Here is a 15,371-nt window from a genome sequence, read left to right as displayed (position 1 = left end):
TACAGCAGGACTATTTTGCCACTTTACATAGCAAAGCAGGCCCCTCCAGGTGACTGGGCAGCCTTTTCTCATGTCCTAGCCCAGCTCAGTTTGGTCTCAGCAACCAAAGCTGAAATTGCTGTTGCCTGACCTACCACACACGGGTGTGCCCACCAAGTATCTGCAAAGGGACAAAAGCCCAGCCTTTGCTCACAGCCCTGAGCTCATCAGCACTTCCAAGTCACTCTGCAGGTGCAGGACAGAACAGGGCTCTCCTGGCTGACTCCTCAATGCTTCATGCCATTCATAGTGGATGTATAGGTACTTTGTTGGCCAGGCACTCTCTAAGTAAAAGGGACTAAAGGAATTCACCAAACCATATAGCAAAACCTCTGGCTTCTGGCAGCATGAATAGGAAACCAGAAGTAGGTTTCTATCTGCACAAGAACTCACTAGGAGGAGGGACAGATATCTTGCAAATTAAATTACTGGAATAGATGAACAAGACCACTTGCTACCTTTATGCTTGGCTAACTAAGCCAGCAGTGCCCAAATATCTGGGCACTCTTTAAAAAGGAAGAAGGATCAGCCAAAAAGATCCTTGACAGGTTACAGAGGTGGCTGGACAAGTGGGCAAGAATCAGTGCTCAGCAAGAATCCCCAGACACTGTCAAGAAGTCACAAGACCTTTCCCTTCTGCTGCTGCTGCTCTTTATAAGCAGTTCTAGGTTCTGCACCATCCTTCACAAGAGTCAGCTCTGCAGGCTCTCAAGATTTTCAGCGTGACCCTCCAGCTTCACCTGAAGCGTCAGCACCCTACTCACAACATTCACATCTAAGAGCCTTGAATTCCAAAAACCCCATGTCAAACAACTTGGCAAGCAAAGACTGATGGTCAGATGCACTGAAGGAGAAAGCAAAACCAGAGGGAAACTTCTGGTTTCAGCAAACATCTGCACAGTGTCCCTGGTCCTCAATTCAGTGCCAAGTTGGCTTGCTTTGCACTTGTCACAGGAATGTGCAAGGGGTCCCAAGCAGGCACCCAAAAAATGCTTTGAGAGCTTGAGCTGGCAGAAAAGTAAGATTCACATCACAGTATCCTTCTCTTTTTGCTTGTGTCTCTTTGCTTCTCTGTCCGACAAACATCTGGAGAGCACAGAGCAGGCAGTAAATCCTGACATAATGCTCACCACCTTTGTAACTACAGACCTTCAGTAATGTCCCGCCCAGGGTCTCCTCCCTGCCTTTACCTGGCCTCTGCCAGCTGCTCTGAAAGGCCTCGCAGGTCCCGCTCCGTGGCTGCCAGTCGGGCTTCCAGGGCAGCGTTCTCCTGTGCCAGCACTGCCTTCTCTCTGCACACCTGGGACAGGGTGTGCCCTTGGCGGGAGAACTCCTGCAGCAGCTTCTCCAGGCCCCTGTGGGCTGGCCGCTGCCGGCGGAAAACCTGGCAGTGGAGGGGCACCATTTTTCAAGAGGAACAACAACAACAACAACACAGGCTCGGTCTCAGCTTGCTGCCAGAAGCAGCATTCGGGGGGGTCTTGCTAGGACAAATCCCTCTCCCACAAGTGCTGCCTAGGAACAAGGTGAGCATACCTTTGGCACGGCCAGAGGAACCGCTTCCTTCAGCAGATCCCTCTGAGGCTGCCATTCCTCCGCTGTCGGTGCCGCCACTTCAGACGCCCTCTCCAGTGAGGAGTGGCGCTTTCTCTCAAATGCAGCCAACTCCTTCCACCTACGGCAAGCAGACAGACAAACAAGCCTTTAATTGCAACACAGTCTCCTTGCAAGACCAGGACTGCATAGCATGTCCCACACAAGGCAGTCTCAGGGGCTTCCAACAGCCCTCTACTTCCACCTCAAGAGAATGCTGCAATTCCCTCCCTAGACCAGCATCTCTCTTTGTTGTTCATGCAGGTGAAGGAGTCACCACTGAGGAAGTCAAACAAGCTTCCAGAAGCCACAGAACACTTCCAGAAAGCTCAGGTACTCTCAGCTGAGTAACAGCTTCCTGCCTGCTAGCTCTTACACTCCTTTCTGATTACAGTGGATACTGGACTTGCAAAAGTTCTTCTTTGGCTAAGACATGCTTGCTAAGTCGAGATGAGTATTGCCACAATTACTCTTGCTTTCACTAGTGAAACAAGGAAAGAATCTGCAAGCCATAGCTTGGGGAGGAGGTGGGGATGATTTTCCAATCCAGTTATCAAAGGATGGTTAGGCTGGCAGAGATCGCAGGAAGCCTCTAGCCCAGGCTTCAGTTCCAAGCACTTGGGGTCAGCATCTGGACAGGCTGCTCAAGGCCCTATCCAGCTGGGGTTCTGAATTTCCAGGAGTGCAATCTACACAAGCTCTCTGAGACACTTGTTATGCTGCATGACTGCCTTTGCAGGTCAATGCTTTGTTCTCCTTAAGCCCAGCCTGATCCTCCCTTGCTTTTACTCTGGTCTAGTTAGGAATGCTTTTTGTCAAGGTTTAAGGAGTGAGTCCCAGGAGGCAGCTGTGCTCTAGGTTGCTCAGCAGCCACACCTGCCCTGGGCTGCCTTCCCCCGTCTGTGCTGAGCAAGTCCAACAATGTGAAAGCCAAATTTGTTCTTTGACATTGGGCCTCCTAAAGCCCAGCAATGTCCACCCCTGCTCAGAGAAAGCGAGAAAGCTCAACACACACCTGAACTCCTGGGTGCCGTGCACTCTGTCCGTGCTCTCCTGCCGCTCCGCCTTTCCTGCCTGGGCCCAGGAGTCCTGACTGGCAAGATCCTCTCCTCGCGGGACCTGCAAGGAATAGGCAGGGAAAAAGCACAAACAAGCAATCAGGAGCAGGGAAGTTGGCTCCTGAGAGCTGGCAGAAGCAGCAAGCAACAGCTCACCTGAAGGCAAAAGCTGTTGTGTGGGGCTGTTTATGTGGTGTTCATGTGGTGTTTATGTCCCAACTAACCCTGGAGTTGTTCAGGGAGTATCTGAGTAGAAGCAGGGAACATTTCCCTGCTCAGCTCTGCTCAACTGGCTTCCCCTCAGGATTTCAGGCCTTCAAGAGCAGCCAACAGGAACTGCATTCCAGCCCTTCACAGACAGATTTTGTCTCTGCCATGCAGAGCTGCTCAGGAGTCTTTTCAACACACTTGGGTCATGTCAAAGTTAAGGGGGCAGTCAAAGCAGTGCCTGTAGCTACCTAGATAGGGCGTGGAGAGGGGTGGGTCCCTGCCGACAACAGCGGCTCCTCGGCACCCCACAAGGCTGTGAACTGCACCTGGGGACCTCTCTCTGCTGACAGCAGGGAGCCTGCACAGACTCTGTGCACAAAGGGGCTGACTTCCACACCAGTAGCACTAAAGGACATCATGCTACCGCTTCTCTGACACCAAGGCAAGTTCACAGTCCCTGTGAGAATGCCAGGAAAACGATGCCTGCATGTCAATTTTCAGATGCCATTTCCCACGGGTCAGTGGCTGGGTTAAAGTGCGAGGTCATGGCAGGACTCCAGCCCCCAGCATCCTCAGCCACAAAGGGCAAGGGCTGCCTGCTCAGAAACTTGCAGCTCTGCACTGCCCCAAAGCTTTGCACTCAACCAACCAAAGCTGCCACTGATTGCTGCAGGATGCTCAGGCCCTGGACTGACAACACCTAGAGGTTTGTTGTCCTTTGTGTCCCCTTTAGCCTCTGGAGGCAGAGAGAGAGCCAGAGGAGGTTCTGCTGCTGCTGTGGTGCTCTGCAGACAGGCAGCAGTGTGAGGGACAGGGAGTCACCTGTCATTTAGAACCTGATTTCTTCTGAGCTCTATTCCCAGCTGTCCTAAGCACAAGTCATGAATTTGGATAAAAGTGAGATGCTCAGGCATTAAAACTCAATTAAAAAGGGCTGATAAGTCTAATGTTTAAACGGGATTGTGCATGCTTCTGCAGGAGATATTTCAGGCTGGCTACAATCAGCATGCAGCCTCCTGTCTGCAAAGCTTGACTTTCATTAGTTAAAACCTCCTCAGTGGAAAAGGAGGAAAGGGATGGAATCCTTCTGGTAGTGTTCATGCAGATGCTGATGTGGACTTTCTTTCAGCTTGCCAGGCTGACACTGTACTGCAACAGGCCAAGCCCACAGCTTTCTCCACACTCCTCAGACACCAGGAATGTCAAGGGTGCCCGTCCCACTCACCGAAGCGCGTGCTTGACTCCTTCCACCTCTGAGGCGAGCTGCCGGGGGCAAGGGAAAATGAACCAGGTGCTGTTAGAAAACTGTTTGTGCTGAGGAATCCCACAGAACAAGCCCACCCAAGCAGAGAGCATTCTCCTTTCACAACATCCCTCCAGGAGCAACACTTCTTTAACACAGCAAGCAAGACTGCAGGCCAATACCCTAGGCTGTGTCTACCTTTTGCTCGGCATTGCCACTAAGGAACTAGAAACTTGGCCGTGAAGATGCAAATTGTTCCTTAGCAGGCAGTGCCTACATTGGAGCTCATTTTCGAGCCTGCAGCTAAAGCAGCTTTTTTCTCCTCTCTTTCCTGGACTTGCTTTTTCTTTTTGTAAATTGCATGTAGCATGTGCCATGTGCTTGCCGTAAACAATTCCCTACAAAACCTTCCACCAAACCCCTCTCAGCACTTGCAGTTCTGTTGGGACACAGCACAGGCCCAGCTCTGGGCTTCAGGAGCACACACCAAGTGCTCGGCAGTTTGCCCTTCAGCACAGAGCCAATGGCTCTTGGAGCACACAGAGGGGATCCAGTTAGACAGCACATCCTTGAAGGATGGAATGCAATCAAAAGATGCTTTTCCTCAGTTCTGGAGAGACCTGCATAGTTTTTAGGAGGATGCCTGAAAAGCTCTCCCAGTCTGCATTTTGGAGGTTCCTACACCCTGCTGGGCAAGAGACACCCCCGTCTCCAGCGGAAGCTCTTGACAGGAGCTTCACCAAACAAATGGCATCTTTATGCCATTTTTGTTCCAACGTGCTGCCCCAAGGGGAAAAACAACTTCTATTTACCAGCCAAACGAAGAAAAGCTTTCCGAGAAGCCGCCAATGAAAAGGCGCTTCTGACTGCTCTACGGACTCGCTCCATCCTTTGAGCAGGGCTGCTCGAGTCCGTAGGCCAGGAAACAACAATGGAAAAAATCCCCACTTGCACAAGTCCCGGGACTGTGCAAGTAAAAAGGGGGAAAACAGGACACTTGCACAAGTCCTGAGACTGTGCAAGTAAAAAGGAGAAAAACAGGACACTTGCACAAGTCCTGAGACTGTGCAAGTAAAAAAGGGGTAAAACAGGACACTTGCACAAGTCCTGAGACTGTGCAAGTAAAAAGGGGAAAAACAGGACACTTGCACAAGTCCTGAGACTGTGCAAGTAACAAGGGGTAAAACAGGACACTTCCACAAGTCCTGAGACTGTGCAAGTAAAAAGGAGAAAAACAGGACACTTGCACAAGTCCTGAGACTGTGCAAGTAAAAAAGGGGTAAAACAGGACACTTGCACAAGTCCTGAGACTGTGCAAGTAAAAAGGGGAAAAACAGGACACTTGCACAAGTCCTGAGACTGTGCAAGTAAAAAGGGGAAAAACAGGACACTTGCACAAGTCCTGAGACTGTGCAAGTAAAAAGGGGAAAAACAGGACACTTGCACAAGTCCTGAGACTGTGCAAGTAAAAAGGGGTAAAACAGGACACTTGCACAAGTCCTGAGACTGTGCAAGTAAAAAGGGGAAAAACAGGACACTTGCACAAGTCCTGAGACTGTGCAAGTAAAAAGGGGTAAAACAGGACACTTGCACCAGTCCAAGGACTGTGCAAGAAAATACAGAGACAAAACAACACTGTCTGTAATCTGAGAACAGCTCAGACGAGGTGATCCTCCTGCAAGGAGCACGCCAAGAGCTGCTCTGGACGCTGAGGCCTTGTGGGCACCAGGAAAACCTCCTGCTGACAACGCTGTGACGTGGCAGCCCTCTGCTGACATCACAATAGCAGCCGCTCTGGCTTGCTCTGTGAGTTCATGCATGGCAAACAAACCTTCCCTACAGCTAATGCAAAACAAAAGCCCAGAAAGTTCTCCTCTGCCCCAAAGGAGCACAAAACCCCCTTGCAGTCCATAACCCACAGCTCAAAGGATCCCAGAGTAACACAGAACAGGCACCAAGCCCATTCACCCTGTTCGCCAAGCTGAACACTCAGAAAGAGCCAGCATGTCAGGAAATGTGGCAATGTGCCCTTTTGCCCAGCAGTGCTTCTGACTAAAACCAAGAACTCTTGGTTAAATGCTGTGGATGAAATTGTGCTTTGCTAATATCCTGGAGAGTTCCCTCAACTGTAATGCCTGCCATTCCCACCCACTTGCTGCATGGCTAACATCAACCAGCAAACTGTAGGGCTTGCTGAAGGAAGAATGACACCTAAGTTGGGAGAAAAAGCCAAGTAACCAACCTGCTGCACACACAGCACACTGCTGCTGCACAATTACAGCACCTCAAAGAAGCCTTTAGGGCCTGTGCCTCACTTCTGGCAGCTTCCCTGCAGTATGCATCTGGCAGTCACAGGGATCTGACTCCAATGGACACACAGAAAGAAGGAAAAGAACCTTAAATCCCAATCTGGGACAATGTAGAAGCTGGTGGGGGGAGGAAAACCACCAAAATGGGCAAGTCGCACCTAAAAGGGAGTTATGAGGCAGAGACCAAATAGCTCAGCTGGTGGGCACACCTTAGCAAGGCAGGCTCAGGAAAACAGAGCAACCACAAGCTTTCCAAAGTTCAGAAGCTTCCTTCCCCCTCCTCTCCTCTGCCCTTGGAACCAATTTTTTTTCTCCCTCCTAAAAATAACTTCATGAGCACGAACAGAAAGTGCCTGGAAAAACCACCAGGTCTCAGTTAAAAACTAAAGGAATGGAGAAAGATCTGGGCTTTTGCTGTTTGCCTGCTCTTGCAGCCATGGCAGCATTTTGGAAGGGCTCTACACAAGTCCAGGTGTTTCCCAGCTCCAGGACCACCTCTGGCATGAGCCCAGCAAGTGGAGTGGAGAGAGCAGCTGGTCAGACGCCACATGTGACAGCTGGGAGGCTGCATATTGTCCTGATGCAAATTCCCTCTGCGTGTCACATGGAAAGTCAGGACAATTCTCAAGAAATGTCTGATTAGATGAGGAATGCCTGTGGATCTGCACACCCCACATTTGTGCCTTACTGGTGTCATAATCCTGAAGCTTTTAGATGTTGCTGGGTGACCCTAAATTCCTCCAGGCTAGACATCAGGGAACAGTTTCAAACATGCACTGCTTACAAAACAGTCCCCAGAGCCAGGCATACCGTTTTCTGCCCACCATTCACAAAACACTGCTGTTTCCTCAAAGGAAAGCAACAGAAAGCTCCAGCAGCGTGCGCCCAGCCCAAGAGTGTTTCCACATTCTCTTCATAGAGAAAAGCAAGGCACAATTCTTCCCAGGAATATTTCTGGGTTTCACATTTTCTGAACATCAGAGAAAGAGAAAACACAATTCTTATGACTGTGTTGTGCCAAAGTAGAATGCAATATGGAGTTTGTTTCCCCAAAGTGAGGATGTTTTGTTCCCTTGGCCTATCAGGGCCAGGAGAATGTGTGTGTCGGGACTGCCACGAGACAGAGACGAGAGAATCAGAGTGGATGCAGTTCTGTGCAGCTGTGAGCAAGGGTGAGTGTGTGGCAGATTCAGTTTAGATGCAATGTATATAGTATGGTATAAGAAAGTAATTATTTAGCCTTCTGATAAAGTGGAGTCAGATGAATCCTTCTTGCTCCCTCTCCACAATGTCAGTCGCCTTGATTTTCCATACAAGAGTTTCCAACTGATTTTTTTCCTCTACTTACTTTCTTTGTCCTGTGTCTTAGCAAAAGTGGCTTCTGCCAGCACAATGAAGTGGACACAGACCATTCGTTCCCATGCAACAGCACGGGTTGGTGCTCCAGCCTGAGAGCTGCAACTCAGCAATTGGGCAACTGTGCTTTGAGATGCAACAGCAGCCAGAGAACGAGGCTGGGGGTGACAGCTTGGGGACAAGGCTGGCCCAGCAATGGCATGGCACACAAGCTGTGCAGGAGGCACTGTCAGAAGACAGCCCTAAGAATGCCACAAAACCCACACAGTTTTACACATTTATGGAACGCTGGTTGCTCTGCATATATGTCTGTACTGCTGCCTTTATAACCTTTTGGAAATGGTCAGAGCTAGCAGGATTCACCCCCACCAGGAGCTGATGCAGCCTGGCAACCTGCTGACTTACAGAGGCTTCTGGCTTTCCAGGTGAAGCCAAGGCAAGCCCTGCTGCTGCTGCTGCTGCTGTGGCAGAAAGCCCCGTCTGGGCAGGGATGGCACCACTGTGCCACGGGCTGTTTCTCCTTCCAGAGCTGGGCGCTGCTTTTGAGCCACTGATGACGGCTGGCGGCAGAAGGAAGGGGCCTTTTCCTGCACCAGCACTCATGGACGCACCAGGGCCACCTTCAGGGGAGACGTTCGGCCCCACAGAGTAAAGCAGAGGGCCACAGCTGGCAAACGCTTCCTTTGGAGCCTTCCTCTCTCTGGAAAGAAGGGAGCCGAGGGACAGGACGAGCAGCAGGGCCCGATCCCGGCCCGGGCCTGCAGGGAGGGGCGGCTGCCGCTGGGCGGCGCCATGGGCAGGGAGCGCACCTGCGCGGGGCGGGCGGGGCCGGGCAGCCGCCAGGGGGCGCCCGGGGCGGGGCGGGGCCCCTGTGTGAGGGGGGAGAGCCTCGGGCAGTGCGGAGCCACAAACGGGACTGTCCGTGCGGCACGCACAGCGCCAGGGCAATGCACAGCGCCAGGCACAGCACAGCTTCAGCGCAGCCTGGCCAGGAAGGGAATGCTCCCATGGAGTGCAGGAGTCAGCTGGTTGGATTCCCAGTCCTCTGCTGAGCTGGCAGGACACAGAGCCTCCTCAAGCACCGCTGCCTCCTCTCCAGGCTTCCTGCACTTCCTTTGCTGACAGGGTCCCATCAGCCAGGCTGGGGGCAGGCTCAGCTGATGTTACAAAGCACAAAGATTTTTACAAAGGTTTCTTCAAATCCCAAGATGTTGTCTTGAGCTAAGAGGCTTTGGCTCTTTTTATTCCAGAATAATGTATCCAGGATTTTACCCTGTCTGTTTCAATGCAGCAATATTGTCTGCAGAACTTGGGAAGGTCCTGCTTTGGCTGCAGCAGAGCAGTTTCCCCAGCCTTTCAAGTACACCCAAGCTCTTGGTTGGAACTTGTGCACTGCTATGTCCAGTCCTGTTGGTCTGGAGATCGCCACTGCTTGCTGTAAGTCCTGTAAAGTTTTGCTAAGAGAAATGAGGTAATTATTCAAATCAACCTCTCCTTATATGTGTGTGTTTCCTGAAATGTGTGGTACTTGGTAGGGTCAACCATACAGCAGCTTACAGGGCCAGATTTTGCTGGTGCCCCATGTCTGAATCCTGATTCAAAGCAGAGCCATGGGTAAGGCTTGAACCATGTCAAGGAGGTTTCCTGACATATTTTACCCAAGTTCAGTTGGATTATGTAATTCATTCTCTCTCCTTTGCCACTAGCTTGGGGTCTGTAAGGAGCATGAAGACCCCAAGCTATTCCCAAGGCTTTCCTAACCTCTTGTAGCCCTTCTGCAAGAAAGTGGGAACCTCTATCTGATGACATTCCCAAAGGTACCCCAAACCTAGGTATTATTTGATTCAACAGTATTTCAGCCACTTCCCTAGACTGGTTGATATGACAAGGGAAGTCTTCTGGCCACCCAGAAAAGGTATCCACCAGAACTAGGAGGGATTGATACCCCCATTTTTGTGTGTTGAGTGAAATTGAGTGAAATCCATCAGGCACTATTCCCTTGGAACACCTCCAGATTTTATGGCTCTTAGCACTACATTATGAGCTGTGCTACAGTTGTCTCTTTTACAAACTATACATTTTAGAGTCTTGGTTGTACAATCTGAGCCATTTCAGACCCAGCTAAAGTTTTTTGCAAATGTTTCCAAAGTTTTTCAGTACTCCAACGAGTGGCTTTGTGTTTGCAATCCATTTCTTCACACAAGAGTGTTTCTGGGACTACTCTTTGCCCAGCTGGGATAACTGCCCAGCCTTGTGGATCAAATCACCCTTCTACAGTTTCAATTAATTGACAGTTTCTAGCATTATACTCTGGTTTTTCTAGTTGGAGAGGTATCTCTGGCAAGGGTATTAAAGATAAAGCTTTGTTTTCTAACATGTCTTTTTCTGCAGCCTCGTTGGCTAAATGTTTCCCCAATTCCAGTTTGGTCTTATCCACTTGGTGTCCTCTGCAATGCCTGATGGCAATTTCCTCTGGTTTCTGGATACTTTCAAGTGTACCCAAGATTTGTTTTCCATTTTTGATTGATGTGCCTTGAGAGGTCAAAAGGTCCCTTTCTTTCCAGAAATCCCATGTGCCCGTAGCACTCCAAAGGTGTATAATGAATCAGTTCAAATGTTAACTCATTTTGCTCTACTCAGTTCCAAAGCTCGGGTGACTGAAATTAGTTCTACCTTCTGGGCTGGAACATCAGAGGGGAGTGCCCCCGATTGGATTACCTCGGGCTGTGGAGTCACTGTGTATCCAGATGTTTGGATAGGAAGATTGAGGGCATGGTCCTGTGAGAGAGCAGCTGCTCCTGCTGCCCGCTCTGCCTTTGGCATCTGATATGCTGCAGGTGTGGCAGCTGCAGCAGGATTTCCTGTGGGAAGAGGCAGCACTGCTGCCATGGCCCTCAGACTGCAGGGGCCCTTGGCTGTGCCCCCAGCACAGGAGTGTCACCCACGGGGGGGCACAAGGGGAAGGGGAAAGGGCATTAGGAGGGAGAGAAACCAGTGTCTAGGGAGTGTGTGAGGGAAATAACAATTGATTTCCTTTTCCTTGAGTAAAGAGTTGCAAGAGCCCTGCTAGAGCTGCTGGTGGCTTGGCCTCTTGCAGGGCTGGGGAGAGCCCTGGGGCCAGGGCCCCTCCTCTTTTTGGGACACCAGGTCTAGCTGGGCAAGTGGCCCCTGTTCCAGCCAGGAGCAGAGGTGCTGTGCCTTCTGCCCTGGGCACAGGGACCTGCCACTGTCACCAGCTCTTTCCACAGCTCGTCCTGGTGCTGGGCCTGCCCTGAAGGGATGGGCACAGGAGGGGAGTGGCTGTGAAACCCAGGGCGGGGCTTTCACATTGACTGCTCTCAGTGAGTGTCTGGAAATGACAGTTTTCCATCTTCTGGCAACCAAGGCTGCCAGTGTTTCTGTGTTTGTATTGATAAGAAGGGTAGAGTGTGGGTTTGTGGTTTCATGGAGAGCAAAGCAGTGTCTGAATTCAATTGATTTCAATTTTTTCTTTCTTGGTATTTTGTCTGTGAAAAGTCTGAAAATCAAGGACATCTTTCTGGAATCTGCTGTCTGTGACCTCAATACTCACGAGTGACCCTTCAGAACCTTGACCTGACTAAGCGAGTGCATGAACTCTTTTAGCTCTTTTTAGAGGGAGAAAATAAACCAAACCCAAACCTGTTTTCTGAATCTTTGGAAAATCTGACTTATCCAAGACAGTATAATTTGGAATGTACAGATTTTCTGTGCATCCTTCATTCAGGCGCCTGTGAAGCCAGACCAGTAATGCTCTCTTCAAAGATTTAACACAGCTGATTGACATCAAGTCGCTTGAAATTTTGGCCTCAACTTTCAATGATATTTTGAATATGAGAATTTGCATTTCAGGGAGGAACAGAATGCATTTGCACAGTTCCATTTTGGGTTGTTTTGTTTTTTTTTTCAACACACAGATTCCCTCATTTCCCCTTCTGTAGCCTTAACCATTAAAGTCAACCATCTGCTTTGGAAATGCAGCTGAAATGTAGCTCTTTCTGCTATTTTGCTAAAGTTTTTTTTAGGGGCTGAAAATGTTCAGTTGTAATTTGCTTTATAGAATTCTTTGTCACTGTGGGTTTGGAAAAAGTTCACAGAAATTTCTCCCATCTTAGATTTTAAAACAATTTAAAATGTTATTATAAAGACTATTTGGCAATATTTAATTTTTGCTTCTTGTGTAACTTTGTTAAATCTGTACTTTAAAACAAGTGTTACCTAGCAGGCTTTCAGTTCAATGACAGCAGTTGCTTTTCAGCAGGCTGATTTTCCTGTAGGACTAGCCAAGGAAAGTAACTTAGGAAACTGAGTTTTCCACATTGTTGCAGTGTAGGAATGGTATTCCCTAGTTGAGTGCTCAGACTGATGCCCCTCAGAGCACGTGCCCCTCACTGACTTCCCCACCACTTTCCCTGTGGCAGGATGGAGAGAAGGGCACAAATGGGTAAAGATCACGGGTTGAGATAAGAACAATTTACTAGAAAGAGCAGTGAAAAAAGAACACAGACGGTAATAACAACACTAAAAGGAGAGTGTACCAGAGGCAAACGAGTCACACGTGATCGTTCTCCACACAGAACTTGGCACAGCCCGTGACTTACAGCACACAGGTGGAGGAAGAACAAACCCTTCCATTTGCCCCTGCCACGTGGCAGGTGGTATCCAGTTACCCCAAGGTCCTGGCCGTGCTCCTCCGAGCTGCTGCAAAGATCACCCTCCTGGCTGGATCCAGGACACAGGATCCTTCCTGCGGGTCCTGGCTCTTGCTCTGGGTGACAGACCCCCATGGCATCTGCCCCGGCAAAAGGGACTTGAGGACAACCTCTCACTTATTGACATCAGCCCCTCTGCCCCTGCCCCAGCTCCCTTTTTGCCTCCAGAAATCTTTGAACAGAAGTAGCACTTAAGTACAGTTCTGCACATCCTGAAGTGGCAGGAAGGTGACCCACATGTCACTGTAGGCACATGTGCAGCAAGGACAAAGAAAGTGTTTGAGGGGCTGGCTCTCAAGGCATTCACTCATGCAATAGGAGCCCTGTTTCTGAGAGGCACAGCCAAGAGTGGAGCAGTCACGCGTGGAGAACGGGGCATCTCCTGAGCCAGGGAAACCCTGGGGGAGCAGAGAGACGCAGACACCGGGCAGACCCCAAGTGACACCTGCTGCTGGGGCACAGGCACCGCGGGGACACGCACACTTTGGGGTGAGCTTGCTGTGCTTTACTGCAGTATGCAGTACATAGGCATTCTATTTCTCAGAAATCATTAAATATGTATAAATTGCTGAAGTCTGCACAGTTAGTTTCTGAGGGTCTGCTGGGGATCTTTAGAGACCCTGGGTGTTCACTGAGCTTTTGGACTTTTGTTGACCTTTCATTGTGGTCTTCCATATAGTAGTCATTTTCATCTTGGTTATCTGAGCTGCAGAATGTGTTCTTGAGGAAACTGTCTTGCTCTGGCTTGGCTTGGGACATAGAGGGTTTCAGAGCTTTCAGAGTTCCACTACCCACTCCTTCCTCCTAAGCTATTTGCAACAATCCCTCACACAGATCCTTTTGAGATTTGTCTTGGAAGTCTCACTTCTAAAACTAATTTTCTTTTCTAGGACAATAATATTTGTTATTATAAATATTTGCAAAACATCTCATGAAAGCTGACATACAATGAATTATCACACACAAAAAAATGCAAACAGCAACAATTCCAGCACTGGTTAGAAATAGTTCTGTAAGCCTTTAAAGGTCTGGTAGCCATGAGGAAAGCCAGTCCCACCTAGAGTGGGAACTTCTAGTCTTCTCCCATTCTTACATTCCTTTTTCTGATTGATGATATGCCAGATTGCTGGATATCAAATCAATCAGCATTCTTGTAACAAATCCAGCAACTTGTAACCTTTACTCAGGGTTCAAGGCAGTAGCTGTCTTTAGCACCACATCTTTTGTTCCAGGAGTACCACCTGTTACTTTCAAGTTCTGTTCAGGGATAACCAGTGACCTCCTTTATGTGCTGAACCAGACATAACCATTTGCAGCACATAAACTGTCACTTTTCTTTCCCATTTATTTTCAAATATATTGTATCAATCAGGAACATGGTGGTTCCTGCTTATTGACCATGCCTTGAGTACATTGTTCAGTTATTTTTTGAGAAATACGCCCAAAATACCACAGGCCTCCTTCCTTCATTCCCATTCTTTGAGCTGAAATGGGGCTACTGTGCAGGCCAAAGGCACTCATGGATGAACAGTGCATTGGGTTCCATCAAATCTGGTAAGTCCAGAGCAGGGGTTGTCATCAATAACCTTTAAAAGGTATGGAAAGGCTGTTGGACATTCCAGAGTCCAGTGTAACAGCCTCCATGGATTCCTTTCATGATTCATACAAAGGCTTTTCCAACAGTCCCTAACTGGGGCTCCATAATCAACACAAACCAGTCAGTCCCAAAAAGGCACGCAGTTCTTTTACAGATCAGGGCTCTGGTGTTTGACAAATTGCTTCCTCCCTTTGTGTCCCCAGACTACACTGTCCTTGTGAGTGTGGCAGCCAGGAGATGAGACATGGGTAGATATAGACATGGACTTCAATACTAACACAAGATATGATTGAAAATGAGCTTTGGATAGTAATATTCAACACATTTTAAACAACATGCTTTATTACTTCTCCCTGTAATGCCTGGACAACTTATGGCTGGCACTTATTTTTGGTGCCAGCTGACTGAAATCTGGAATAATCCTGGGTATGGGGGAAACGACAACAAAATCATAATGAATTGAATACAAAATGTTTTTCACTATGTGTCAATAACTTCAATGACCACTTGCAGTCAGCAGAAATGTCAGCCTGTAATTGTGATCAGAGTCAGAGCTGGCTGTTCCATGTCAGCTCCTCCTGCAGAGGCTGTGGGGGCCTGGGCATGCTGCTGGCTTGTTTCCTTTTAGGAGACTGGGATGAGGAAAAGTTGGGGGATTTTGTTAAAGAGATGATGTTTGAGTGACTGTGTACGTGCTGGAAGCCTCACAGACTGACGGGCCCACGACAGGAGCGCCCAGTGCTGGGAGGGCTGCACCTTGCTGCCCTGGTTAGAGGTGTTAAGCTGCTCCTTCACCTCCGAGAGAGCCAAGCGCAGCACTTTAGTGCAGAAACCCTTCACTAGGCCTGGTTTGCACAGCTGCAGCACCTGGGGTTGGTGGAGTCCCCCTTTCTGCACGTGGAAATGGGCTGAGTCAGTCATGGGCCAGGGCAGGGCATTCCCGACCTGTGCCCATTGTGAATTCCCTCTGCCCCGACTGTGACGCGTCCCGCTCCTCAGTGACATCCCGCCCAGCCTGGAACATGGAACTCCCTGTTTCCAAGGACACGTGGCCATTGTCACCGGCACACGGCAGGACCGCTCAGACCCTTTGGCGGCTGCAGCCAGAGCGGAGGTGTCAGAGCGACAGCGAGTGTTGTTCCAGCTTTGGTGGTTCCAGCACTCGTTGTTCAAGAGGCCAATCCACACACTGAGTGGAGGTATTTACAGTTCTGGGCAGAAAGGAGGGGCTGAGGG

General features: G+C 49.4%; 1 protein-coding gene across 1 annotated transcript in view; it reads right to left on the bottom strand.

Annotated features, from left to right (window-relative positions):
* LOC135289658 (TOG array regulator of axonemal microtubules protein 2-like) overlaps positions 1-15,371 on the bottom strand; it is a 311,721-nt gene that overhangs the window by 23,913 nt on the left and 272,437 nt on the right. The window lies entirely within an intron of this gene.

Source organism: Passer domesticus, chromosome Z (assembly GCF_036417665.1).
Source record: "Passer domesticus isolate bPasDom1 chromosome Z, bPasDom1.hap1, whole genome shotgun sequence".
Lineage (NCBI taxonomy): Eukaryota > Metazoa > Chordata > Aves > Passeriformes > Passeridae > Passer > Passer domesticus.
This window is presented reverse-complemented; position numbering and strand designations above follow the sequence as displayed.